General features: G+C 44.1%; 1 protein-coding gene across 3 annotated transcripts in view; it reads left to right on the forward strand.

Annotated features, from left to right (window-relative positions):
• The first annotated feature begins 4,052 nt into the window (after window positions 1-4,052).
• Window positions 4,053-26,924, forward strand: part of NPAS2 (neuronal PAS domain protein 2) — a 100,054-nt gene continuing 77,182 nt past the window's right edge. For 2 of the 3 annotated variants that reach the window (XM_050331400.1, XM_050331401.1), the window contains exon 1: window positions 4,055-4,302. The gene's annotated coding sequence lies outside the window, so the exon portion shown is untranslated. Of the gene's footprint in view, window positions 4,303-26,924 lie in introns of all 3 variants that reach the window. The other variant, XM_050331402.1, reaches the window with a different exon arrangement.

Below are 26,924 nucleotides of genomic sequence, written 5' to 3' on the forward strand. Positions count from 1 at the left end.
GGGGGAACCCTTTTTACTTCAACACAAATGCTAATCCAAATGTAGGGTTCACATTTAAATTAAGGGCTGCAAATGGCATCTTATTTCCCTACAACATGTATTGGTGTCTGCTAAATGTTGAAAGTATTTGTATAGCACAAGTAATCATAAAATCATCACAAAATGTTTTGGTTTGGGAAGGACCTGAAAGACCATCTAGCTCCAGCCCCTCTGCCATGGGCAGGGACACCTTCCACTAGACCAGGTTGATCAAAGCCCAATCCAACCTGCCTTGTACACTTCCAGGGATGGGGCACCCACAACTTCTCTGGGCAACCTGTTCCAGTCCCTCACCACCCTCACGGTAAACAATTTTCGCATAATATCTAATCTAAACCTACTCTCTTTCAGTTTAAAGTCATTACCCCTTGTCCTATCACTACATGCCCTTGTAAAAAGTCCCTCTCCAGCTCTCCTGTTGTATGCCCTTTTTAGGTACTTGGAATGCCTGTGCTTCCAGGTTGTAGTGGCCAGGCTCTGGCAGCAAGGCTCTGGCTCTGGAGCTAAAGGACATCCAAGGTAGCTCCTTGGCCAAGGGTTACATCTCGTGGCAGTGGTGGCACCTCATAATATAAATCTCTGGAAGCAAGAGAAAGCAAACCAGCAGAGTTACATGCCATATGTGTGAGTTGAACTCACACTCAACTCCATATCCCTCCCATGGTCTTGCCACAGCAGAGCAGCAGGGTCCCTGGGGAGCCGCTGTCCTCTCCCACTCCTCCCCTTGGTCCTCCACCCTGGGAGACACCTAGCCTGTGGTTCATGGCCTATTGAAAACCCTGCTGCGTCATTTCTGGGCCACGAAGGCTGGCTAGCCTATTCTAGTTGAAACAAAAGGGATTGTGGCTTTGGATCACAAGCTCTTGGTGTCTGAAAAGTTGCTTACTAATATTTCATTATTATAAAAAGATTTAATTCTTTAAAATTGAACACTGGGCTCCTTGCCTAATGTTCTTACATGTAGCATCCAGCATAACCCTTTGGTTAATTTCCAAACCAAACTCAGTATTGACAGTATTTGGTAATTTTCCATGTGTCACTGGACTGAGAGAAAGGCTGTGTGTTTTGAATGGCTGGCATTTCACAACGGGATTCAGGTATAGGCTGGATAAAGCCTGCCTCACCCTCAGCCGCTCTGCTCTTTGTTAGCCTAATTAAAGTTTACAGCAGTAACCTAGGGAATGAATTAAGAAACAAACCTCAACCAGTCTCACTTGTTCACTTGTGCAATGGAGCCCTTTGAAATTCACAGGGAAAATGTTAAAACATGGTAGAGATGTAATTTTGTAAATGCACCCCTGTGTCTCTGATTGCCTTTCTCCATGTGGTATTTCCCTTCAGGTACTTGGTTTCCCAGCTTCTGAAAGCACAGGGTTGGATTCGGGGCAGGATTTTGGTAGGCTTTCAAAAGGACTGGAATATCAAATCATGTGGTGTATATAATCATGGGAAGTTCCTTTTCTCTAACCTTACAAGGCTTGAAGATTTTATGTTATACTTCATTGTGCAACACAAGAAAAGTACCTCAGGAACAGAAATGTCTTTTATTCCATTCCCCATGTATCTGATGCTTTATTCCCTCAGGCACTACTTGTTTGCCAAAGGATTGTTTAACCACTGTTTGACAATTTCCAAATGGGAAAAAATGCTGGGTTTCATCCAAAGGAAGGGAGGAGCTTTTCAAAGTTTTGTATTTAATCTTAGTTGAAAGTAAACAACTTTACCCTTTCAACATTAGTCATGCCTGTTGTATAAAGTGCGGTGTAAAAGAACTCAGCAAAGGAGTGCAACATTTTTCCATAACTTTGTAGCTATTAACATTTGCATTGGAGATTGAATTGGATCAAAAATGTCTGGATGTGGTGTATGGGGGCGCTGGACATCACAGCGGGGTAACTGGGTGAGCTGGGTGGTGGGGGTAGTGGAAGAAGCAGCACAGCTCCTCGCTGGAGCCAGGTAGGCTGGAGCAACCATCAGTCCACACACTGCGCCCACACACACACTCCCGGTGTGGGCAAAGGTCTCTGCTGGTGGTTATTTTGCGAAGATTAGCGTGTCTTTTTTAAAAAAGAGGCAGGATGCACCGGGGGAGATGGGGAAACAGCCCCTGGCCCGCCACATAAATTTTGCTGGCATACATATGGCTGGCAGTCAGGCCTTTTGGTGGGGACAGAGCTTGCACCAGCTACTGCAACAAATCCTTCCTCTGAGCAAAGAAACCCACAACTGTTCTGAAAACAAATACTGTATCTCGGGGGGAAACCTCTTCTGCGAGTGGAAGAGGTGCCTGCCAGCAGCCCCAGCAAGCCCCGGGTGCAGAGGCGGTGCCAGGGCGACAGAAGGCAGGGGGCAATAGCCGGCGGGGTCCTGGTGAGGAGGAGTCCGGGGCTTCCGCCGGCGGGAGGCGCGGGGAGAGCAGCGGGCAGCGCCCGAGCCGTGGCCCCGCTCCCCGGCCATTGCTGCCCTCCTTGGGGAGAAAGAGCAACGCCGGACCCCGCTGGAATCGCCGCCAGAAGCCGGCAGGAGTGCCCGTCGAGGGGAGAGCAAGGATCCGATCACCAGCTTCTCCCCGGCTCCAGCACACCGCCTTCTCTCTAACTGGCCACTTTGCAGGAGGATTATTAAGGGAAAAAAAAAAAAAAAAAAAAGGCAAATTAGAGAATAAAAAGAATGACCTACTTTGAAACAAGAAAAAAAATAGCGCTCTCTGTCAAGGTTTTGCTCCAATTGCCTGTGCGGCGTTGCATAACCAGATCGGGAGCTCCTGCCTGTGCCCGGCGAGGCCGGGAAACTGCCCCAGGGCAGCGAGGTGCGGTGCCCCGCTCCGTCCCGGCTCCCGCCGCCGGGGCAGCGGGCACGGACAGGGTGCAGGGTCACCCCCCGGGCCGGGGCTGAGCAGGGGGACCGTGCCCAGCCCGCTGAGCGGAGCCGCGCCGGGGTCCCTCCGGATCGCTCCGGGAGCCGGCGGCCAGGCACCTGAACGCTTGCCCTGCCTGGCGGGGCCGGCGGCACCGCGGGGGCTCCCGGGCTCAGGTACCGGAGCGGCCGCCGGTGCAGTACGGGGATGTCGCTGCAGACATACATAAACGTGGGCACGCCGGGGTTTGCTCGCGGCGGCGGTGTGGAACCATCCTTGATGCGGGGCTGCCTTTTTGGTTGAGGTTTTTATTTTTTTCCCTGCTTCCCCTTTCGTTCTCTTTCCAGCTTCTCCTTTTCTTGGATCCTCGCCTGTCTCCTCCCACAGAACGAGAGAGAGAGAAAAAAAAGGTCACGTATGTTTGGAAAAATATGTAGGTCAGTGGAACATTCCCTGCACTTGTGCACAGGGAACCGGGGCGGGAGAGCTCCTCCGCAGCCCTCTCGCTACCCACCGCCACAGCCCGACCCTCCCGGAGCCCACCGCGGGGAGGGGGGCGCCGGGGTCCCTTTCCCCCTCCCTGACCCATTTTGAGCACCAGCCTCGGGTTTGTTCCCCCCCCCACCGGTCCACTCCCACCCCCCCGCTCCTTGCCGGAGAAGGCGAGCGGCGAAGGGAGCCGGCGCCGGCGATCGCTGCCGCCGGGGCCGCGGCTGCGCCCATGGGTGCGGGACGCGGGGCGCGCCCCGCAGCGCCGCCGGCTGAGGGCGCGGGGCGGTGGCCCGGCGGCGGGGGCAGGCGAGGGAGGCGATGAACGGCCGGCGGAGAGGATGCCCCACCTCGCCCCCCGGGCTCCAACTTCGCGGAGAACTATCGGCCCCGCAGCCCCCGCCCCTGCCCCTGCCTCTCCCGGCCGCGCGTCCAACTTAATGCCCCAGCGGGAGCCCCAGCCAGCAGCTCCCCGCCCCCGGCCTCCGCCTCCCCCCAGCAGCCCGGGTTCCCGGCGGCCTCCCGGTGCCGGCGGAGCCCCTGGCCCCGGCGCGCGTGGGTCCCGCGGCGCCCGGGGCGGCGGCAGCGCGGCATGCGGCGGCCCCGCGCACCATGAGACACGGCACCGGCACCGGCGGCAGGCAGGAGGCGGGCAGCGTCCCCGGTTCCTCGTCGGCGAGGAAGAGTTTGCCGGCTTCCGAGGCCGGCCTCCTGCGCGGCTGGAGCAGGGGCGGCCGCTGCCGCAGCGGCACCGGCAGGCACCGGAAAAGCGGCGGCATCCAGCTCGGCGGCACTGGCACCAGCACCGGCGGCGGCTCCCGCGCCCAGGTGGCCACCGCGGACAGCAGCAGCAGCAGCAGCGGCGGCGGCGGCGGCTGGGGCTTCCCCGCCGCGCTCCCGCAGCACCGGCACCCCAGGTAACGGCGGCCCTGTGGCTCCGACCCTCCCTCCGCCCCGCGGGGCGCCCACCCGCGACACCCGCCCCGGGCACCCACGCGGGATGCTCGCCCACGCGTGACCCCCCGCGGCGGCGGCCGGGGTCAGCTCCCCTCCGCTCCACGCACCGCGGGGCTGACGGACGCGCCCGGTGGTGCGAGGTGGCATCGCCTCTGCCGCGGGAAAGTTTACGTGGGGAAGCACAGTATGTGCGCCCTGTCTGTCCCGGCCGGGCGGGGGGTCCCGCCGGCTGGGCCGTTCCTTTTGGAAAAATAAGTTGCCCCCCATTCCCCCCCTACCCCCCAGCTGTCCTCCCCGTCTCGTCTTGATGTTGTTGGAGGTTTCTTGTCTTCGAGGGTTCATAGAGGCTAAGCTGGAACAGGGTCTGCGATGCGATCGGGCAGTGCTTGGTCAAAGAAAACTTCCAGTAAGACCAGTGAGGTTTTTGAATGGGCGATGGCTCCTGGTGGGAGCAGAGGTTGTGTCATGTGCTGGGAGAGCCTTGCTGCTGCAGCAGCCCTGAGCTGGGCTCCCGCGTGTTTCCTTCCGTGTATGGAACGGGGTAAACGTTAAATCCACGTCTGAACCGCGACACTGGAGTCACACAGAGTTGTGCTGTGGTGTTTTCCTTTATGGTCACTAGCCTGATTCGTCAATTAACAAGCACGCTCATCCAGAAACTTTGCTCCGTAGTCCTTAACTGTCTACAGGATGGCAGCTTACTTTCACTCAAGTGACTCAGAAATAATTAGCGGTTATAAGCGTTACAGCCAGCAGAGGAACTTGGATCTTTTCATGCCGCTAAATATCCAGAAGAGCTGTAGGGATCCCTCAGGTGGGCACAGCTAACCTGAGCATTCAGTTCAACAAGTGGCTGCCTCTTGAAGTGGAAAATTATCTCTCTCTTACCCTGGTGTGAGATGTTAATCCACCAAACTGTGGTTTTAGTTTTTTTCCTGAGACTAAATAATTAGTGTTCACAGTGTCCAGGCGTAGCGAGCTTGTCCGCTGATACGTATCTGATTGTGAGAGCTGTCATCTGGTTGAGGGCCCAATCCTGCATACATTTCTGTAGATGAATATGGACACATAGTTGCTCTGGAGACGGCCTGGAAGCAGGAATGTTTGGAGAAGGTAATTGCCAAGCTGTGCACTGTCTCACTGAACATGTGAAAATGGAAGCAGGTATGTGACAGCAGGGTGATTCCCCAAGCTGAAAGCACTTCTGTGCTCTGCTCCAAAGCCTGGAGACAGTAGGCTTGCCTCAAATTTCTTTCCCACACTAATGAAGGTGTTGCCTTGCATATGTGCAGGGTTGAACCCACAGACTATACTTTGCAGAATTATGATTTTTGGCCAGATCTCTACCCTGGAGCATGCTAGAGCATTTGAAGGAGTTGTTATTTTACCATAGGCAGGAATGTTGTTAAAATTACCCAGTGCTTTCTAGTACAATGCTCTGCTATCATGTGCTTACGCATTTGCTAAGCTTAAACCTAGGCTGACATTTGACAGGTTGAGTGCCTGCTAAAGACAGACTGTCTTTGGGAAGTTTTAGATTAAATGGTTCAGCTATTTCTGAGAACATGGTTAGAGGGAAGTGTATTCTTTGGCCGTATATCTGATGAAGATAGTTTAGGTATACATCATCCTGCATTAGGAGACTTTGATCTTTTCTGTGAATCTGCGTTTTTTGGCTATGTTGAGAAACGCTTTCATTGAGACAGTTGAATTCTTGTGGCTTAGTGTTTTGGAGCAGGGAAAAGATACTTGGCTTGAGATCATTCTTGTGATGGGGGTGTGCCTTATGTTGAGCCTCTAGAAGCTTCCAGAATTTTTCTTAGTTTTAATTTTGTCACAATGCTCAAGTTGCGTGCTCCTGGTAGAGGGACTGTTGAGGGCTTGACCATTGCACTCACTGAAAATGCTCTCAGCATAAGGCATGCTGAACACGCCAGTGTTGTTAGGAGCTGATCAACTGCTTGTCTTCCTGGGGAGGATGACAGCATTCCAGTTGGTGGCTGAAGGGCTGAGTGGACTTTCTCCCATAGTTATTTTTCCCAGATGTTGCTGCTACAGTGAACACCATAAGGAGGGAACATTGAAGACTGTGTCTTTGGTGGCAGAGTGTGCCAGTGATGCCAAGGCATGGTGGACAAGGAAATTGCTTAGTTCACGTGCACGGTGACAAGAAATTGTGGGATTAGAACTGAGAAGTATTGATGATGGAGATATGAAGAAACTGAAGAGCAGAGACTTGAATTGACAAAGGATTTGGTGGGGTCAGATAACAAAGCTTGGGAACAAGGTGGAAGGGACTGTGGATAGAGGTGGTATACCCAGACCAAGAGAAGCAGTGGTGGGAAGAAGAAAGCTGAGACTTGTAGTGTACAGGGACAGGAGATCTGAGCAAAAGCGGTGGCTTCCAGTCTTTCATTGATTGGGGTGTGGTACTACTGATTTTTTATCTTTCTCATCTTCCTCCCCACACTGCCTGCTGTGTTTTTCAGCCCCTGCCTCTGCTTTGCCCCTCTCCTGGATTGGTAAATGTCATTCTGATAGAAAAAACAGTTAAATATACATCTTATGTGCATTTAATTGCTTTTCTTTCTGGCTTAGATGAATTTAAGGAACTTCCATTTGTGTTTATAGTTTTGTTTTCAGGCTCTTAGGGCAGATGCACTTGGGTTGCAGATTTTGTAGAGGGATCATTATCTGTATAAAGTAATTTTTCTATATTTGGCTTAACTTTCTGTTGATCGTTGATCTTATTCAAACTTTTTATTGAAAAAGTAGACTGAGGCCATGCAAATATTTGTATTTTAGCTAGTTTAATTCAGTCAGAAATCAGCATCATCTGATAGAATAATTTTATGAGTCTGACTACTGAAGTTTGAAAAGGAAACATCATGTAATAGTATTTAAGCAGAACGCATAGAGGGTGATAGATTTGTTTATGTAGTGGTGCTTTTGGTATTGCACTTTTTTTTGGGAAGAACTAAAGCCATTACTGTTTATTGTGACTTGCTATGGGCCACACAATATATATGACAATATATTGCCAGCTGAATTCAGAAATACAAGAGTTGCAGGGCAGAAAAGGCAAGGGGGTAAGAAGGGATGTGGTCGTGTAGGCTCATGCTCTGAATAAGGAGCTGAGAAACTGCAGACGTGGTTCATTCTCTGCTCCTTGCATTTATCTTGTGGTGGCTCAGGGATGTTGGCAGATGAGACTGAGGGATATGGGGGCACAGCTTTCTTGGCCTCGTACACATAAATTCGATGTACGTTTTGGGGATAGAGGGTTAAGTAGTTTTTTTGTGCTTCTCTTCCTGTGTCTCTTCCCCCTGAAGGCAAACCATGAAGCGCAGCTCAGTCTAGCCAAAATGTTTTTAATTACACTTTGGTAAAGACATTTCTGTTCCTTTATCCAAGGACCATGGCAGAAATCGGCATTTCTTGCATGCTGCCTGCCAGATTTAGGAGGAATAGTCCTAGGCATCCACAGTGCTAAGTGTTTTAATCCTGCTTCAATCTGAAAATTCACCTGTGACTTTAGAAAAATAAAACTCTCACGAAAAGTTAGGTCACTGGTGAGATTTGACCTTTGTCACTAGAAAATAGTATTGCCACACACTTTCTCCAGTATTCTGTCAGTGCCTACCATCTCTTTTCTTGTCCTCTCCTTTGCCTACAAGCTTTCTGAGGCAATGCCATCTCTTTCTTCTGTGTCTTTGTGGTAGGTAGCATATCCAAAGCTCTGAGAAACTCCAAAATTGACCACGTTAAGTGGTGGGAACAGGGTGGTTATCTGACTTTCTCCTGATTGGGCACAAGTCTGTGTAGAACAGCAAGTCTGCTACTGGCCTGATTATGACAAAAGGTGTTTTTCATCTGTTTTACCACTGTTCTAAGGGAACAAAGTGAAACGATGATGTGGGAAAAAATCTAGAGGATGTGTATGTATGTTTGAGATCAGAATGTAAATTTGGAAGTTCAGGTATGAAGCCTCTGTCATTCCAAAACCTGAAAGAAGTGCTGGCATGACAGAGCATCATGTACTGGGACATTTCAATCACCCTTTCTCTTTGAATATCTTCACATGAGATAAATGTATTATGCATATCAGGTTGAAAATTAATGGGAAAAAGTGTATCTATAATAATAGAAATTATTTGCTACAGGTCATGATAGATGCAGAAGCTTTGATAAAGTCTTCCATGGGCAACTCAGAAAAAAAAAATCAATGAAATGTGCAGATGTGAATTAAAAAACCAAAAGGAAATAGAATATTATGATTATTTTTTAAAGGATTGAAAATAATAAAAAAGAATCCTCATTATTTCACTGTAGAAGCTACGGTGTGCCCACATCTTCAGTGTCTTGGGCTGTTGATTCCCCCCCTCCCCTCAAAGATGTATAATGGTGAGGGAGGAGGTTGAGAGGGATGTAGCAAAGGTGATCAGAGGAACGGAGTGGCTCCTTTCCGAGGACTGACGGTGCTGATAAAGTGATGCAACAGAAATCTATAAAATTAAGCAAAGCATGGAGAAGGCAAATTGGCAATTACTGATCATGGCAACAGCAGCAGAAGGCATTGGGTGCAGGAATGAAAACAGAGGGAGATGGCTCTTCACATGGCGTGGTCAGACTGCTGAACTGCTCACCACAGGATGTGGATACTGAGAGGTTACATCAGCTAATGAGGTGACTGGATGAGTTCATGGAAGAGAAATCCATCAAGGGCTATTAAACTGAAAACCACTGCCTCTAGCTTAGGAAGTTTTGAGCTGCACATTCTTACATCCTTAGAATGAGTGAGTATGCTGAAGAAATCACTGGTTTGCTCTGTTCTTGTAACTCATTCCTCTGCACTTGTGTCTGGCTGTGGCTTGAGAGAGGTTACTAAGCTAGGTCTTCTCCATTGTCTGCTCTGCAAAATGAAGTGGTCAAACATCTGCCCTGCCTCGGCTCCTGAGGCCAAAAGGCTCCTGGTGATTTGTACCTTCACTGTTCAGGGCTGGCTCCGTTATGACACATCAGCCATGGAACAGGCTAGTGTGAGAAGCTAGGTGAAGTGCTCCAAAGCAGAGCAAAGGTGTGAGCCAGAACTATATGTTGAAAATTGCAGTGAGGTCTCCTCTCAACCTCCTCTTCCCCCTCCTGACCCTTCACCATGCTCAGGGTCCTCCTTTGGACACTCCCTAATAGCTTAATTATAATCTAAGACTAATTATGGTCTTTCTTATATTGTGGCTCCCACTGCACACAATATTCAAGGTGAGGTTGCACCAGTGCAGAGCAGAGTAGGACAACCCCCTCACTCAGCTGGCTGGTGATGCTTTGCCTGATGCCCCTCAGGACACGGTTGACCCTCCTGGCTGCCAGAGCACTGCTGACTTATATTCAACTTGCCATCAACCAGGACCCCCAGGTTGTCTATACACACAACCAGGGCTGCCCTGTCCCAGGTGCAGAATCCAGCACTTGCCCTTGTTAAATTTCATATGGTTGGTGATTGCCCATGCCGGGCTAAGAGACGGACTTAAAGATCCTTGTGGGTCCCTTCCACTCGGGATATACTGTGATTCTGTGTACCCCAAAAAGCAGTGTACAGCACTCGAGCTCACTCCTGGTGTCCTATTGCATAGCTGTGCAGTCATGGTGAGAATAGAGAGCCTTATCTTCTTGGGTTCAAGTACGTTCAGAAAGCAGTTCATTCAGGGAAGCAATCCCACCAAAAGGCATTGAATACTGAGATACAATGCCTGGCTGAAGAACTCTCCGCTGGGAGACTGTAATTGCTACATGCCTGCCCCACTGATGCAGGCTTCCCCAGCCTTCACTGCCCGGTGTCAGGGATAGGATTTGGGCCAAGGTGGTCATCTTCCTTGACATGGTGTTGCTGTGGCTTCAGTTTTATCTCTCTGTCCAAGACCAGGCTTTGAAATTCTGAACTGAGAATGAGACGGTTGGAAATTAAATTTCTTCAGCTATCCACTGCATTTAAGCACTGTGGTTAAAACAATAATGTTGTGTTGACTGCTATTTACTAAACCAGACAATTTGCCTAATCATCTGAAAGGCAGATTTTGAAGCCATAGATTGCACTTACCACGGCTGTGCTAAGCGAGAGGCTGTGTATTGCTGTTCACTTAAGCAATGGTCAAAGCACACTGTATTCAAACACAGCTCATGCTGATGGTATTTGCTGGCTTTTGGATGAGATCTTTTGCTATTAAAACACTAACACCAATCTCAAACTCAGCAATGTCCTAAGTCATTCTGATCATTTCTTCAAATTTCCAGATGCTAACTGATACAGAAACTCCAGTGCAGCAGTTAATGGAGCTCACAACTGCCTAGCTGTATATTTTTGGGCTACCTTATGTAATAAAATGGCAGGCCCTTGCACTGTCTGCGCAAACAAGGTTGCATAAGCAGCCTGGGGAAACAACTGGAGCTCCAAGAGCCCTCCTGAATCCTGCACGTCTTGTTTGATCTCATTTAACATTATTTAATAAGCAATATTAACCTTTTCCCCTCCTTCCCCTCGAGTGATCTAGGACCAGTTATACTGATTTAATTTCATGCACAGACCTCCCTTTTTAGAGAAGTCATCAAACTTTTCAGTCAATTGAGCAGCCTGATTTCCGGGTAGCCTTGAATTTTCTGTAATCAGCACTCAGTCTAGTTAAAAATAAAAACACATTAGAAACAAAGCCTTGAACAGGAAAGTACTTGTTTTTCACTCTCAGTTCTAATTTGGTAACCATTCTTAAAGTTCATCACTATGGTTTGTTCTTACATGGGATAAACAATTTATTATTCAAGCAGCTTTGGGTTTTTGTCCTTTAAAAATAGACAATACTGTTCAACCATTGGGAAGAAAACCAGCACAAGAAGATTGTAATCAACTTTAACAGGCTTACAGATGGCAATGAATATCTTTAAGCATAATTTTAGCTCTGCAAACAGGAATAATTAAGTTTGATTATTTATTATCCTTTTATCATTGATGTGCAGACCAGACTTTTTCTGTCGATTCCTCTGTTAGGTGTGTCAAATTTTTAAACTGCAGAACTATTTTAATAAGGCAGCTCCCACCTGTAATCTCTAAATCAACAGGTGGATGTAACCGTGCAAAACCTGAGAATTAACGATTATCTGATTGAGTCAGCGGCTGAATAAATCTGACTTTGAGCATGTCTTAGACTTATTGGTTTGGGTGCGACACCTCTCATTAATACTTCATGGAGAATTGACATATTTCCCATATCATGAGTTAGAATGGTATCCTTGCAAAATCTAGTCAATAGTAAATACTGTGTGCAATGTGATCAGCTGGAGATGGTATATTTTTCAATTATTCCTGGGTTTCACCCAAAATATCTACCCTAGTGTTTTTATGGGTAATTTTCTGAATTTTACTTGTGATATTTTGTCTGTTCCTGATTTTGACATCTAAAAGAGTAAAAGGTTTTAAATTTGGGAGTTTGCATTAGACATATCCACATTCCAGCGAGGGTTCCTTTAATTTATGATTTATAAAGGGCAAAATACCTTATGATTTTTACATGGTCCATTAAGACCACTCCTTGGTTAGGCAGAATCTTCATCCTGTTCATCAGATAAACATGGAGTTGTTTTGATCTGTTTTATCTTTGGCTACCAAGATAAGAAGAATATTTTATTCTCTGCTGTATTTATTTCATACTTTATTTTTGGTATATTAAAGATAGTTTCACATAAACAGCCTAATCAAACAATAGTTTTGTTAACCAGCTGGTTGCATTTCCAACAATTTCAGCAAGAGCAAAAGTAATGAAAAATAAGTAGGTCATTCATGGTCACTCTTGTATTTATATTTTTTTATGAGAAGGACTGAGGAATCTTGTTTGTTTATGGGCTGTCACTGAAACCAGTGAAAACTTTTCTGGAATAATTCTGGACCTTTAGTTTGATTGTTTGTAGGGTGACACAAGTCAGTTTTTTCATCTTTTTTCTTTCTTTCCAGCACAAAGGACCTTATTGTCAGCTGATGCACACTGATGTAACTCAGCTCATTGTAGCAATTACATTTATACTGCCTGGCCTCTAATATTCACATTTCTTCAAAAGTGCGTTGTCTTTTTCAACAACGGAATATCTTGCTAGATCTTGCTGTTATTCAAGTATAAGAAATAAAGCTGCATTTGGTGCCTATCCCGCTGTCCTCATTAAGGCAAAACTCCCACTGAAATCAAGGAGAGTTTGTGTGACAAAGAATTACTGACTTGAGTTTCTCAGAGGTCTGAATTTCCTCTGTCACTTTTGGGTTGGTTTGGGGTTTGTTTGGTTGGTTGGTTGGTTGGTTTGGTTTGGTTTGGTTTGGTTTTTTAATTTACTTTTTTTTAACCTCACCTTGTTTTCTCACCTTTTATATTTCTGGGTTTAAATCTTTAGCTTCCTTCAATAGAATCTTTTTTCTTTTTACTTCAGCCAGGTCTTAGGACCTTCTGCTTCCTACCTTGCCCTCTATTCCTTTCTTCTCTCCTCTTACTGTCTCATACTGTCTTTCAGTTATCCTTCTGTTATCCTCACCTTCACTGACTACAAAACTGTAAAAAGTTGATATACATCATGCATGTTTCCAGGAATTTAATTTATCGTATTTAGACCCTTTATATGTACAGGTGCTTATTTGAAGGTACTTCCCTTAGGGCGAAGCAGCAGTTTGTAAGATTGGTGATACAGGCAGAGATTTATTTGCTCAATATTCCTTCTCTTCTTGGTAGAATCTTAGAATTTCCTCTGAAATACTGATGCAGGGTTTCAGCAGTAAATTAAGTTTTGAACTGATAAAATAAATGTTTTGCATAGTATTGCAGTCAGAAAAAAATACGGATTTTGAAGTCTGTAAAATGGGTTTTGTTGAGGGTGACAAAACTGAAAATCTCCAGAGAAATGGGTTTTATTTGTAATTCTTTTACTGTGCAGTGTTATGAGCTTAGACCACATACATAATACTTTTTTGTGCATCACTTCTCTGATCCGTAAACTAGGGCAGTTTTGCAGAGTATTGTAGCATATGATCAATTTTGGGTGCCATTCATAACTAGGTATTAGAGGGGGGCACAAAGCAGGGTGCTCTGGGCTGCTAAATATACCATTAACAGAAAGAGGAGTTACTGTGACAGCTTTTTTGGGCGTTGATCCATCTCTGTGGTTAGATTACATCAGGCAGTACCTTGTCGCTGCAGGCACTTTGCTTCCAGCTGTGCAACACCTGATGGCGTTGGAGCTTTCCCTGGCTGTCCTGGCTCCCTTGGTGTCCTGCACAATGGCTCAGTTCACCCCTGCTACCTCTTAATTGTTTGCATTTTTCAAATGGAAGGCATTCTGAGAGTGCCGAGTATTGTTATTTTTGTGCAAGTCTGACTGAAATTTGTGCTCTTTTTCAGAAGACCTAATTCATGCTTGTTAAATAAATAGTAGGTGTATGGCTTCTTTAATGTATAGTGTAGCATTTCAAACTAGAGCCATCAGCTTACTGTTTCTCAGCATCTGGATACCTGCAGACATACTTCTTAAAGTAAAAGACATAACACTAAACTTGCTTATTCTCCCTTAAACAAGAAAACACATTTTCTCTCCTTGTAATGGTTACAAGTAATTTTTTACAGTGTCCAATTGCATGTTACTCTGACAAACCTAAAATGAATCAAAAACTGCAGGCTATATATACAGAGTAATGACAGTTAAAGAAGCATTTCTTCTTTAATGCAATTTCTATTTGATTTTCTCAAAAGCCTCCTCTTCCAAAGACCCATTTAAACCACATCTGAACAATAGATTTATTGTTGTTGACTGAATAAGAAATTTGATAAAGATAGCTTTTCCATTTCCATTAAAAATAGATTATTTTTCTGAAGACTGAAGAATATAAGTTCAGTTTTTAACTTTGAATTTCACATTTCATTTGACCAGTCTATAATATATATATTTTCAAAGTCCTAATTGGCATTAGACTTGTCATATTTCTCTGCATATTTTGTCTCTGCATATTTTTTCTCAGTGTGAAACTATTAGAGGGTCATTGCACTGGTTAATGAAAGAGGGCTGACTTTTTTTGTAAGTTGTGAGTATTTAAATATTCTTCTATGCAAATTTTCCCTTTTTGAGGAAAAAAGCTTAAAGAGACATCTTAAAAAATTTCTTTAGAGGTCTTGAAACATGCAGGTTACATTCATTCAAAATCCATGATATCCAGTGGTGGGAGGTGATGACACATTTCAAATTTGCTACTGTATAATTGAGAGGGGATTCTATGTAGGACGTGTAAGCATAAAAATGGGTATATCTCCTTACAATGCTGCTGGTTTTGCCACTGAATTCTTCAGTAGTTTTCTTAGAGTGTATAATCAGTTACGCTTGTGCTGATTTAATCAATTATACTTGTGCACAAACAAACAAACACAAACAAAACCCAGCTAATTTCAGACTGTCTTTGAAATATCAGAACTAGAGATTTCACTTACAATGAAAGAAGTATTATTTTCAAGCCTTTAGAATGATTTTAAAAATGGCAAAGATATATTTGGGAACTCTCATACTTTTGGGTACCAGCAGCTGTGTATCCTTATGCAAAAGTGGATTTGGCTGAAAGACCAATTCATAAATATTGTATCTGAAGATTGCAGCAAGCTTTCATATTTGCAAGAGATAATGTAAAATGTGCAACATTTTTTTCTTCACTCCAAGAGGTTTGAGCTTAAACAGCTTGATCTCCCAAATCTAATGAATGATAGCCAACGAACAAAAGTATCCATGGTGCCTTGAATCACGGCCACTGGAGACCATTCTGTCTGTGGAAGCAGAAAGGTCAGCCTGCTGTGGTGAATCTGAACACCCTCCTGCACACTGCCAGGCTGTGAAATGGCTTGGAGTCAGGAGATGTCAATAAATAACTTCTTCACACTGGCACTCCGTGACTTCCTATCTCGCAGTCTATGAGTTTCCAAGCAAGCAACAGCCTGCTCCTAGCTGTATTGGTTGGAGAAACCAAGTGGGAGTTGGGGGAACCTCTCATTTCTCTGTTAGAATTTTTTTTTTTTTCCTTTATTTAGCCCTCCTCCACCTTGATCTGCTGTTTGGGGAAGTGAGGGCTGTAGCGGGGGAGGTAAGACTTATCTTTGATCTGATGGTTCCTTTTGTTCTGGGCTGCTCTCCAGGAAAAACTTTTTTCCCCTTGGGGACACAGCATTTTTCATGGCAGAGGCTCTGCAAATGGGAGCAATGCTGAAGATCCTGAGTTTGCCTGATGTGCACGTGACATTTTAGCACAGATTCAGTAGAGTGGCTTTATTCAGGTAAACAATTAGGCACTTGCTTTTCATTACATTTCATATGAGTTTCTTTCCTGAATATGGAAAGACTTAAGCACATATTTAGAGGCTGAATAGGTTTCCAGTCTGACTCATGTATAGGGTGAGGATGGGTTAGAAGGAAAGGGAGCATCATCATGGTAGCACAGCAGCTGTGAAGTAGGATGTACCGTCTGAAAATCAACATGCTACAAAGGGGCCTTGTTCTTCTGGGAGGCAGCTTTTTGTCTGTATAGTCTCAAGAAGAGGAGCAGGCCTGGACTTTTTACTTTCATCCACCCATTCGTTCTCCTGTTTCTCCTTATTTTGAATTACTCTGCATATGGCTTGGATGATCTGAAGTACGTTTATAATTAAGGCTCTGCGGCCTCATGTTTGGCAGTTTTAAGATTCACCCATCTGGCACCCCAAAAAGAGGACAGTGTTCTTTTGCAGAATACTTTTGGCTATCTGACAGTAAGTGAAGGTGGTGCTGTATGCTAAGTCCTCTTGAGGATTCCTCGCATCGCGTCAGCCACGGAAGTTTCTGAAATTAATAGAAGTATTTGTCAGCAGTGAACACATACACAAACCTTTTGGCTTCTTCTAGCTACTTCATTCATGAAAAATGTTGGTTCACAGTTTTAAAGTAATTCAGGCACTGATGTAACATTTTTTTGCCTCTTTTGAGTATCTGAATTATGAATCTAGATCAGTGTTTTGCAGCAAAGAGAAGGAAAGAGAAAGGCACTGCAGAGCGAGCTCAGGAATGCTTCTGCAGGAAGGTCATTTTGTGAGCCAGGTCTTGTCTGTGCTTGAAGGTCTTTGCTGACAAGAGCACATGTAAGGGCATGGTGGTAACTTTCTCCAGTTATGTGTTGTGTAGTTACTTTACTGGCAGAACTAAACTGTTTCCCTGAACAGAATAGGCCATCCCAGCAAAAAGACTTTTCAGGGCCATCTTGTAGAGTTGGCAGAAAGATGTTTCCAGCATAGGGTTCATGGAAGGTTCTTCCACATTCCATACTGAAAATGTCTCCCAAGGTTTGAAATACAGACTACACCTAAATAGAATACAGATAATGGGTTCCAGAACTTCCTCTGCTGAATAGCCTTAATTGTTGCATTGCTTCTTGCACTTTGACCAGAAGTGTGACTACTGCGGAAGTCACCTGTTTTTCAGGTGTTATAGGAAGCTCTCACTTCAGGACAGCATTTTTTTGCCTTTTATTCTGGAGTTAATAACTTTTTGGGTGTTTCTCCATAGTCTTGTTTCCCAGGTAGTCTACAGATTTCTTTTGGAGAGTTTGTTTGATGTGAAACTCCTCTCTCTCTGCCAAAGCATGGCACCTCTTGCAAGACAACTGTCTTAAAGAACGAAGCAATAACTGGGGAGTCATGAAATGTTCCTAGCATGAGCTCAGGCAGCACTGCCCCCACAACGTATTCTTCCAGTTAAGACTGATTCCTCATCTCTTCCTCAAATCTTACCCATTTTTGCTAAAGCTGTAGTTGCAAGACTGCTTCAGTGCACTGTATTGGGTTTGTGTGGCATGGTTCTGGTAAGACTGGGGACTATAGGAGTGGCTTCTCTGAGAAGCTGACAGAGCCAATGCCAGCCAGCTCCAGGATGGACCTGCTGCTGGCCAAGACCAAGCCCATCAGCAGCAGTAGGCATGATTCTGGGATAATACATTTAAGAAGGTAAAAAAAAGCTATAGGCCAAAGTAATTGTGGCCAGAGAAGAGAGGAGTGAAAATACGCGAGAGAAACAACTGCACAAACACCAAGGTCAGTGGAGGAGGAGGAGGAGGAGGAAGGGCTCCAGGCACCCGAGCTAAGATTACTCTGTAGCCTGCGGTGAAAGTCGTGGTGAGGCAGCTGGGCCCCTGCAGCCCATGGAGGTCAGTAGGGGAGTAGATACTCACCTGCATCCTGTGGAGGACCCCACGCTGGAGCAGATGGATGCCCAAAGGAGGCTGTGACCCTGTGGGAAACCTGCACTGGAGCAGGCTCCTTGGCAGGACCTGTGGCTCCATGGAGAGAGGAGCCCACACTGGAGCAGATTTGCTGGCAGGACTTGTGGCCCTACAGGGGACCCACATTGGAGCAGTGTGATCCTGAAGGACTTCGCTCTGTGGAAAAAGAACATATGCTGGAGTGGTATGTGAAGAACTATAGCCCATGGAAAGGACTTACATTAGAGTCCTCCACAAACTGTCTCCTGTGGAAGGAAACCATGGTGGAGCAGGGGGAGGCCTCCTCTCCCTGCGGAGGAAGCAGTGGAAGAAACAATATGTGATGAACTGACCACAGCACCCGTTCCCTGTCTCCCTGCACCACTGGTGGGTAGAAGGTACAGAATTTGGAATAAAGTTTAACCCAGGAAGAAGGGAGGAGCATGGGGAAGGTGTTTTTATGATTTGTTTTGCTTCTTAGTATCCTACTCTGATTTGATTACTAGTAAATTCAGTTAATTTCCCCAAGTTCAGTCTGTTTTGCCTGTGACAGCAAATGGGGAGTGATCTCTCCTCACTCTTAACTCATGAGCCTTTTGTTATATTTTCTCTCCACTGTTCAGCTGAGAAGGAGAGTGATAGAGTGGCTTTGATGGGCATCTGGCATCCAGGTCAAACCACCACATCCATATAAGTCTTTGCTGCTGGTGCAAAGCATGATTTTGCCTTAATCCCAATTCTGGACACTCATCAATATGCCAGAGCAGGAACCTGATCTTGCTGAAATTTAACCTTTTCTTTGTATTGCATTTTCCTAAGCTCATTTATTGTGCAGCCACATAGGTTGCAGGGGTGAGAGGGATTTGAAGGAGGAAAACAGGATCTCCTTTGGAACCAGTGTGGGTTTACGCCACTTTACAGTGACTGCTGAACTTTTTCCATTTCTGGATGAGAAGTGGGATTGAGGTTTTTCTTGAGGGGAACTGGTGAGTGAAGAAATAGAAGCAAGGCTGAGACTGACTGAAGGAAGTTGTACAGGTCAGGCAAGGAGATAGTGAGTGGGGTGAAAAATGGCCAGCAGGAGAGGGAACACCAAGAGCGCGTGGAGTCAGAAATGATGACCAGTAGGAGAAAGAACATGGACAGTCACAAAAATGCTAAGTAGCAAGGTTTTCTGTTTTTTTGAAATATCTGGCAAAGTCACCCACAGAAACTGCATTAAATGCGAACTGCTATGGATGAAAAGTTGAGCACTCAAAAATGAGGAAATGGTATGACTAAGTCTGCCTGTGTAATTTTGATTTACTCACTTCCTGCATATTCGTTATTATTCAGTGCTTAATGGTTTAGTGCTTACACTAGGATCAGATGAGACCACTTCTGTGCCAGCAATGCCTAGCTTATCCTGGTCCAAACTAATTCTGAAATGACAACATTTCTCTCCATGTAGTAGGGTAAAAGCTTCAATTTATTAAAAATTGGCAAATCCAGCAAGATTTTAAATGGGGACATGCTTGTTGCAAGAAGCCCACATACCTGCAAAGGAAAGACTATCTTTTCTCAGGAGTGTATCTTCTCTACTTCTTAAATCTTTTGGCTGAAAACAAGAATAATTAAAATTTCCAGGCAGACACCAGACAGCAGAATTTCAGCCCAAGTGGTTTGATCGTGGAAATGTTCTGTGTAACTTAGAAAGTTTCTTGAAACTGGAAAACCATGCAAGGCTTCCTGGCAGGTGCTGTCCCCAGACCACTCCCTAGAAAAGGCAAGAGCACAGGGAGCTCCTGATGAGGCCTGAGTAAAATCCGTATTTCCTGCAAACTCTCTTGTTTGTTTTCATGTGTTTCTGCTGCTATGACATTTGTTCTGGTATGATTAAATCTGCTTTTTGGGATATTAAATTAAAAATTCTGATCTGGTTTAAACAGATTATTAAAGAATTTTTTTTTACTAATAGCTACTCATTTTTATGACTACTTTAGTGGTAAAATTTTCATTTTAAAGAACTGTGCACCATTTTTATATCTTAGAAAATACCTGTTGTATAAATATACAAAGCTTCAACTGTTCTTTCTGATACAAATTATTTCAAAATTGTCAGGATGTAAACAAACTCTAGAGATCAAACAGACTTTCTAACTAGTTTTTTGATCTTCTAATTACATCTTTTAGAAACAGATTGACAAGCATTAATGAAATTTTTAATGTATATTTATAATTTATTCTCTCTACAAAACCTTATGCAAAAGGACTTTCATGGGCTCTTTGGATACTCCTTAAGCTAAAGAAACTTTAAGAATCTTGCTGTAATCTTGCTTGCTGAGCTGGAATTGCATATGCGGTTTTGTATTATATCTTTGATTCAACAAGGTATTAACACTTGTGCTTAAGTTTGAAGTTATATTTATTGTTGAAGTGACTTGATTAGTCTCATGCATCAATGTCTTCAGGAGAGTAATAGGTCTTTTTTCTATCACGTATTTTTATGCTCCAGTCCTATAAGTATGGAAAATAGCATCCTTTAGTTGTGAGCTGTTTAAGAAAGCTTTACACATTTCTGCTGTGCAAGGATGGAAAGCTGTGGAAAGTAGAATAATATAAACAGTAACAATAAAAGCCTTTGTGGTGTCCATACGTCACATCCTGTCAGATTGATGCATTAGCTTGCCAGATTACTGGCTTCAGTCAGCAAAAAGCAAGGCAAAGTGGTGAATAAAAGTTTGACCTGGTTTTCCATATAATTAAAATAGTCAGTAGATTTAAACTGGTGGAAGGCAGTGGACTTGGCTGAAACAGCAGGCAGAAATTGAAAGCAAATATAAGTTACCTATTAGATAGCTCTTCGGAAGAGAGTCATTCTTTCATTTATCCTGGTATATGGAGACCAAAAGCTCCCCTGTGGACTTTTGAGGGATCCAGTTAACATCTGAAGTCCATCTATTACAGCTACAGTAAATACATTGTTGTCATAGTAATGCAGTGCTCAAAGTCTGAGAGAAAAACTCCAGCATTTCTTTAGTTCATAGTGTGAGGTGAAAGGAAGACTTGACAAGAAATGAAATTGATTATTTTATTTTTGGTTTGATAGGTATTTAGTTTAAGTTGGTTTTGCAACCTAGAATCATAGAATCACAGAACATTTTGTGTTGAAAGGGACCTTAAAGGTCATCTAGTGCCAACCTCTTTGTCATGAGCAGAGAGGACGTGGACACCTTCCACTAGACCAGGCTGAGCAAAGCCCCATCCAGCCTGACTGTCAACAGTTCCAGGGACAGGGCAGCCACAACTTCTCTGGACAACCTGTTCCAGGTCTGGGGGCGTTTGGGACCCTTTCTTCCTTATCTTCATCTTCTTCGCAGCACGTACAGTCCTTAGAGTTCCTCAAAGGTTTTGGGCTTGAAGGTCGCTGTGTCTGTGTGATGTCTTCTGATCCAGGCCTTAAAGTGTTTTTTTGCAATTCTGCCTTGAAAAGAAGACTAAACACGCTAATGGAATTTCAGAGGGATTGATATGAAAAGGGGTTGTAGGGTTGGGTATGTGTAAACATTATGCTACAGGGTAAGGGATATGATACAGCTACATTAAAATGTACATTCACTTCAGTAAAGCTGAAGTCCTGTCAGCTTTCTACATCAGAAAATAAAAGGAAAAAAGGAAAGGATGTCTGTGTATTTTGCCAAATTAGAGAATTGAGCCAGCTCACACGAGGAGCACAGTAAGGATGAGTGGCACAGGAAAAGCAGGATGATTGACCTCCTATGTTTGGTGGCTGTAAGCCCCTTGGCTGGCCCACTCTTCATGGCCTTGAGCATTTAAGATGCAGAGCTTGAAATGCTTGTTCACCAAGCAGGCGAAATCCATATTCCCAAGGAAGTGCAGGGTGAAAGAGAAGCTTGAAACCCTACCTTCCTCTGCTACTTTAGTGCCTTACTGTGAGCTGTGCTTAGAGCCATCTCTAAGACAGGAATATAAAGTCCCAGTCCCTTATGGGTTTATGCAACAAGTCTTTCCCTCTGGGTTGTGACTTCTAGAGAAAATTACCCACCTCAGGTTACTTTTCAGAGAATTGACTCCTTTGCCAACATGCTCACAGTGTGTTTCTAGCCCCGGTCTCATATTTCTTGCTCACAGTGAATACCTCATTATTCCAAAGCAGTGTCCTTCCCTTTAGTGGTGTAGCCTAATGGGGTATACACATGCATGGCCATAAATCCTAAAAGATCAAGCTGTGGAAGCTTAGTCCCAGTGAAAGGGGATGACTCACCTGATGAAGTACTCACTAGTCAAAGCAAAAGCGGCACAAAGGAAACCTTAAGTGTTAAAATAATCTTTTGTCAACAGGGGCTGATTCTGACCTCCTTAATCACAGTGATTGCATCTTACAAGTAGACCCAAGGAATGAACTGAAACTACGTATGGAGTAATAAAGTAGCTCTCCTAGGAGAAAGGGCACTCACTTCCAACTCTAGGCGATCAAACTTGTTTTAAACTCTCAGTCCATTTTGTTGATGTGTCACAGTTAATGTTCTGTGACCGCTCTTTAATACACAAGAAAACAGCTTAATTTGAGAGTGCCCTCCTGGCATGTTATAAATTTCATCAGTATTTACAGGACCATTGAAATTACAATTAGAAAAAAAGATGTGAAATGTCACAGTGTGTGGTAATGATCAAATGCTGAACGCTCCTAGTTTATTTCCTGGACACTGGAGTAGGCCAGCAGCCCAATTGCCCAAGACCCTAAGATGAAGGCGTAAATATGGGGGGAAAAGCAAACACAAGGGGAAATTCAAAGGAAAAAGTGCAAAAAGGAAAATAATAAATGAAAATGTCACTTCCAAAGTGCTTGATTGTCTGAACAGAATCCGTGAGAATGTGGAAACCACAAGGGTGGTCTCCATGCAGGATTGAGACTGTATTTTTTAAACACAAGCAGGACAAAAAAATTGAGTGTATGTGAGCCATCATTCATAAAATCTGTATAAACACTGTGACAACTAATCTGGAGCCATCCATTGATTTTTGAGAAAACCCTTGCCAGAAAAGGACTGGTGACCTTAATATTATTTTATTCAATAGTTACTGTGTCAAAAAACAATTTAACTTTGCTGACCTAAATAATGAGAAAATACTTGTCTTGAGGATATTACTGCCTCATGCAATTTTCAACCTAAACAAAGTAAATATAAAAGTAGTTTTGTCTGAGTAAGGACTTTATGATATGCCCCAAAGGACTCAAAACTCCAGGAAAGGAAAAAGAAAAATCTAGAAAATTGAGGAAAAAAAGCACTACAATCTAATACCATGTTTAAAGCATATACTTATTTTAGAATATGGCCTCAACATCTTTCCTCACTGGGTTTTTTAAATGTACAAGTAAGTACCGGCTGATGCACATTATTAAATCACAATGCAAAGATCAATAAACATATCTGCAAGACTTTCATTTTTCCTGGAATCCAGCCTGGATATGAAAAAAAAATTAGAATAGGACAAGGAAATGAAAGTATTTACCTCTAAATAGACTGTACATCATCCTACATAGTTTTCATCAGTCTTAAGGCAGCACTTAGCTGTATAGAATATCAAATATCTAAAGGAAAGACCACCACTTCTGAGATGCACTCACTGTTCTCATTTGTAGTTTATACTGTAAATATACAGCAGTAGAATGCTAATGCTCTTTGGTTAGGTTTTTAAAACACAAGAAAAGTCAAAGGGACATACTCAGTCTGACAGCCATTTTTGAAGAGTGAACTCAAAGTGATTTCAGAGAGTTCCTTACTCCTGAGTCCCCACCCTGTGCTTTTGCAGTTCTGGTTCCGAGTGTTTAATGCATTATTTTTCTCCCTGTGTCTGATAGGGCCATCCAGGCAGAGAACAAGCTAAATGCCAGGCCATATGTCAGAAAGAATAATAAAATAATGGGTTATTGTAAAAACAAATTAAGAGGTTTTTAAATAAGACAGAGTTTCCTTTCTTTTCCTTCAGATTGTAGAATCATAGAGTGGTTTCAGCTGGAATGGACCTTCAGAATCATCTAGTTCCAACCCCTCACCATGAGCAGGGATACCTTCTTCTAGACCAGGCTGCTCAAAGCACCATCCAAGTTGACCGTGAACACTTTCAGGGATGGGGTATCCACAACTTCTCTGGGCAGCCTCTTCCAGTGCCTCACCACCCTCACAGTAAAGAATTTCTTTTGAATATCTAATCTAAACCTATCTTCTTTCAGTTTAAAGGCATTCCTGCTTGTCCCATCACTTCATGCCCATGTGAAAAGTCCCACCCTCTTGTCATTGGAAGGTGCTGTAAGGTCTCCCTGGAGCCTTCTCTTCTCCAGGCTGAAGAACCCCAGCTCTCTAAACCTTCATCCCTCTGATCATCTTCATGGCCTCCTCTTGACTCACTCCAACAGGTCTATCCTTCTTATGTTGGGGGCCCCAGGCCTTGACACAGTTCCCTCTGGTGGGGTTTCACCAGAGTGGAGTAGAAGGACAGACTCACCCCTCTTGGCCTGCTGATCAGAGATGTTTGTCCTGGTACAGTTTTGGAGAGGAAGAGAAGACTTGCTAGCCCAGGTGAAGAGTCTGAGGCCTGAAAGAGGGAAGAAGAGGAATTTGATTTGTTAAGAAAGGCAATGAAAAGTGCATGTGAACGGGAGTAATGGGGTCTTCTGAGATCCTGGGGAACTAGAGAAGGAAGAAGGGGGTTAGCCTGAAGCTTTACTGTTAGCTGGCACATCTCAAGCAAAAAGTATTTGTTTCCTTTCGATAACTCTCTTAAAATAAGAGAGTTTTCCCTCAAATACTTGTGTTCTAAGAGTTCCTGTTACTCTACAAAGGCAGTTCTGACAGTTTCCATGGCTGCCAGCATCTGTATGGTAAAGACCTGACATTAGGTGATATGAATCACAATCCAGATTGTGATTAAGAAAAGTTATAAAAGTTAGACGCTACTACCTCTGCCTTACTGCTTTGCTAATCCTTACAGGATTCAGTCCTTCCAACCAGGCTGGTTTGGGTATTGATATAGCAATGATTTTCTTCGGGAAATAAGGATTATTTGGTCATTTTGTCTGTGGTGTTGTGTGCAGACCTGTCTGTCTGCCATATGAACCTGCTGGCCAATTTGTCAAGTTTGAGAGAAAGTTAAAGATCTCAAAATTGCTGAATTTCTTCAACTTTTGTGACAATAGATACCTGTTCCTGCAGACACCACATAACCTACACAAGAGCTTTCTGGCAGAAACGAGTAGGGAATCAGCTGGTATCAGTTTCACTGCTCACAAAATTTCTTCTGGTATCTGCAAATGCTTCTGTTTTAATCTGGACGCAGTGGAGGATTAAATGGCTCACACCTGAAGTGAGTTGGCTTTGGGTTTAAAAAAATAAACATTTTAAAAAGAAAAAGCAACCAATAAGGGAGAAAAGTAGAAACTGCTCATAAATAGGGAAAGGTGGATGGGCTAAGGGCCAGGTTTCTTGAATTCGTTGTGGTAGCAGTTTTGACATGAGGTATTGTAGTAGTGGTTGTTCTGGAGAGGTTTTTGTGCAGTGGCTGCACACTTTGTCTCCTCTCACCACAAAAGAGAAATCACAAATGAGAGAGAAATGCTGTATTATTTTCATAGGTCTAATAGATGATGTGAAAAAGCGAATTGTCAGGGAAAGCCAAAATCACTCTGAACACAGCATTTAGACCAGCTCTTGGCTAATTGCTATTCTAGAGATGTACAAAATAAAAGAGCTAGAAGACATGGTGCTGCTGATTACATCAGTAGGATCCACTGATCTAAGCACTCTCAGACAGCCAGCTGGCTCCTCTTTGAAATTTCTGAGGCCAGCCTTGCATGTAGCACGTGAGCTTGGTGCAACAGGAGAGAAAGGCAGTCGCCATGGAAAGCGAGGGGATAAAGAAACTGCCCACTGAGCACAGAGTTTGCTGCTCACAGAGCTGCTGATAAATATCACAGGTTTTATCTGGAAGGTCTGAGGTCCTCCTCATCATGAATTTGTAATTTTTCTCCTCCTCCGCTCCTTTAACATTTCAGAGCAAGCAGGAGCTGGCTACTCTGCTTGCCCTAGATGAGTCACTCCTCCAGATAAGCCTGACTGACTTCAAAACTCAAGTTACTCTGCATCAAGCTGAAAGAGAAAAAAGCAGACTGCAAATGTGGAAATGCTCCTGCCAAATTCCAGTCCCTGTCACATAAAGTAATGCTATTTCATGTGTGAGGTGATGTGCTGTTTTGAACTGTCTTCAGCTGATTATAAAACAAAAATGATGTTGTAATTGTCACACAAAGGCTCTTGACATAGCAGGGGCGAAGACTTCAATCTGTCACAACCTGTTCCTTTTGAGGGAGAAAAGGTGACTGAGAAAGTGTTATTTGGCACAGAACAGTGAATCAGAAGCAGAAATATAGTCTTCCTTCATTTTTTTGGATGCATTTACACTTGCTAATATGCCACTTGGTACTCTTAAAAATTCAAATATTCGTTCCTACCTGGCAGCAAACTAAGAATCTACTTTCCTGGGAACGTACCAAAAAAATACAGCTTCTTCAAAACCAGAAGTTTCAGTCTAATGTGCAATACAACAGTTAAAACAGAGAATGTTTCAGTGACCTGCAGACAGGCTGCTCTCTGTTTCGGATGTCTCGGCCGGGGAATTCCTGCACAGCCCCAAGGCAGGAAGATTGCCTTTGTGCTTTCCCGTCTTTACACTTCTGAAAGTATCCAGCTCACTTCTAGAAAACTTGTTAGTGTGGAGACAGAGCTCAAGCAAGTTATAAAGGTGGCTATTCAGACCCTCAGACTTTGGTTGGAACACCTACTTTGTGGTAAGGGATGCTGAGGGGAGTGGGGGAATGTCAGTGTAGGACCCACAGGGAACCTCCCTCTGTAGGAGCCTCCTGGAGTGCAGCGGTACTGCTTTATGGCAGTGCAGTCAGGCAGCCACCTTGCCATAAAGAATATGAGCCAGGGCTTTTTCAAAGGAATTCTCCAATGAGTCAAAAACTGTCAAAAAACACATTTACTTGATATTTTTGTAGAGAAGGGAGAGAAAGGTTCTATATAAAAATGTTGAAAAACTCCTTAATATTCTGATAAGCTTAGCCTTATCCAGATAACAGTCTATCATCCTGGAACAGAACAACTTGCAAGATACAGTAGTAAATTTAGCTCTTCAGTCTTTGCTCTTCTGAGTACAGGCACATGTGGTTGGTGTTCTAAATGGCCCCCACCCAGCTGAGAATGTAATACCCTCACCATGCATGTCTTACAACACCCATCA

Source organism: Myiozetetes cayanensis, unplaced genomic scaffold (genome assembly GCF_022539395.1).
Source record: "Myiozetetes cayanensis isolate MyiCay16 unplaced genomic scaffold, myiCay2020 scf5-8, whole genome shotgun sequence".
NCBI classification, from domain to species: domain Eukaryota; kingdom Metazoa; phylum Chordata; class Aves; order Passeriformes; family Tyrannidae; genus Myiozetetes; species Myiozetetes cayanensis.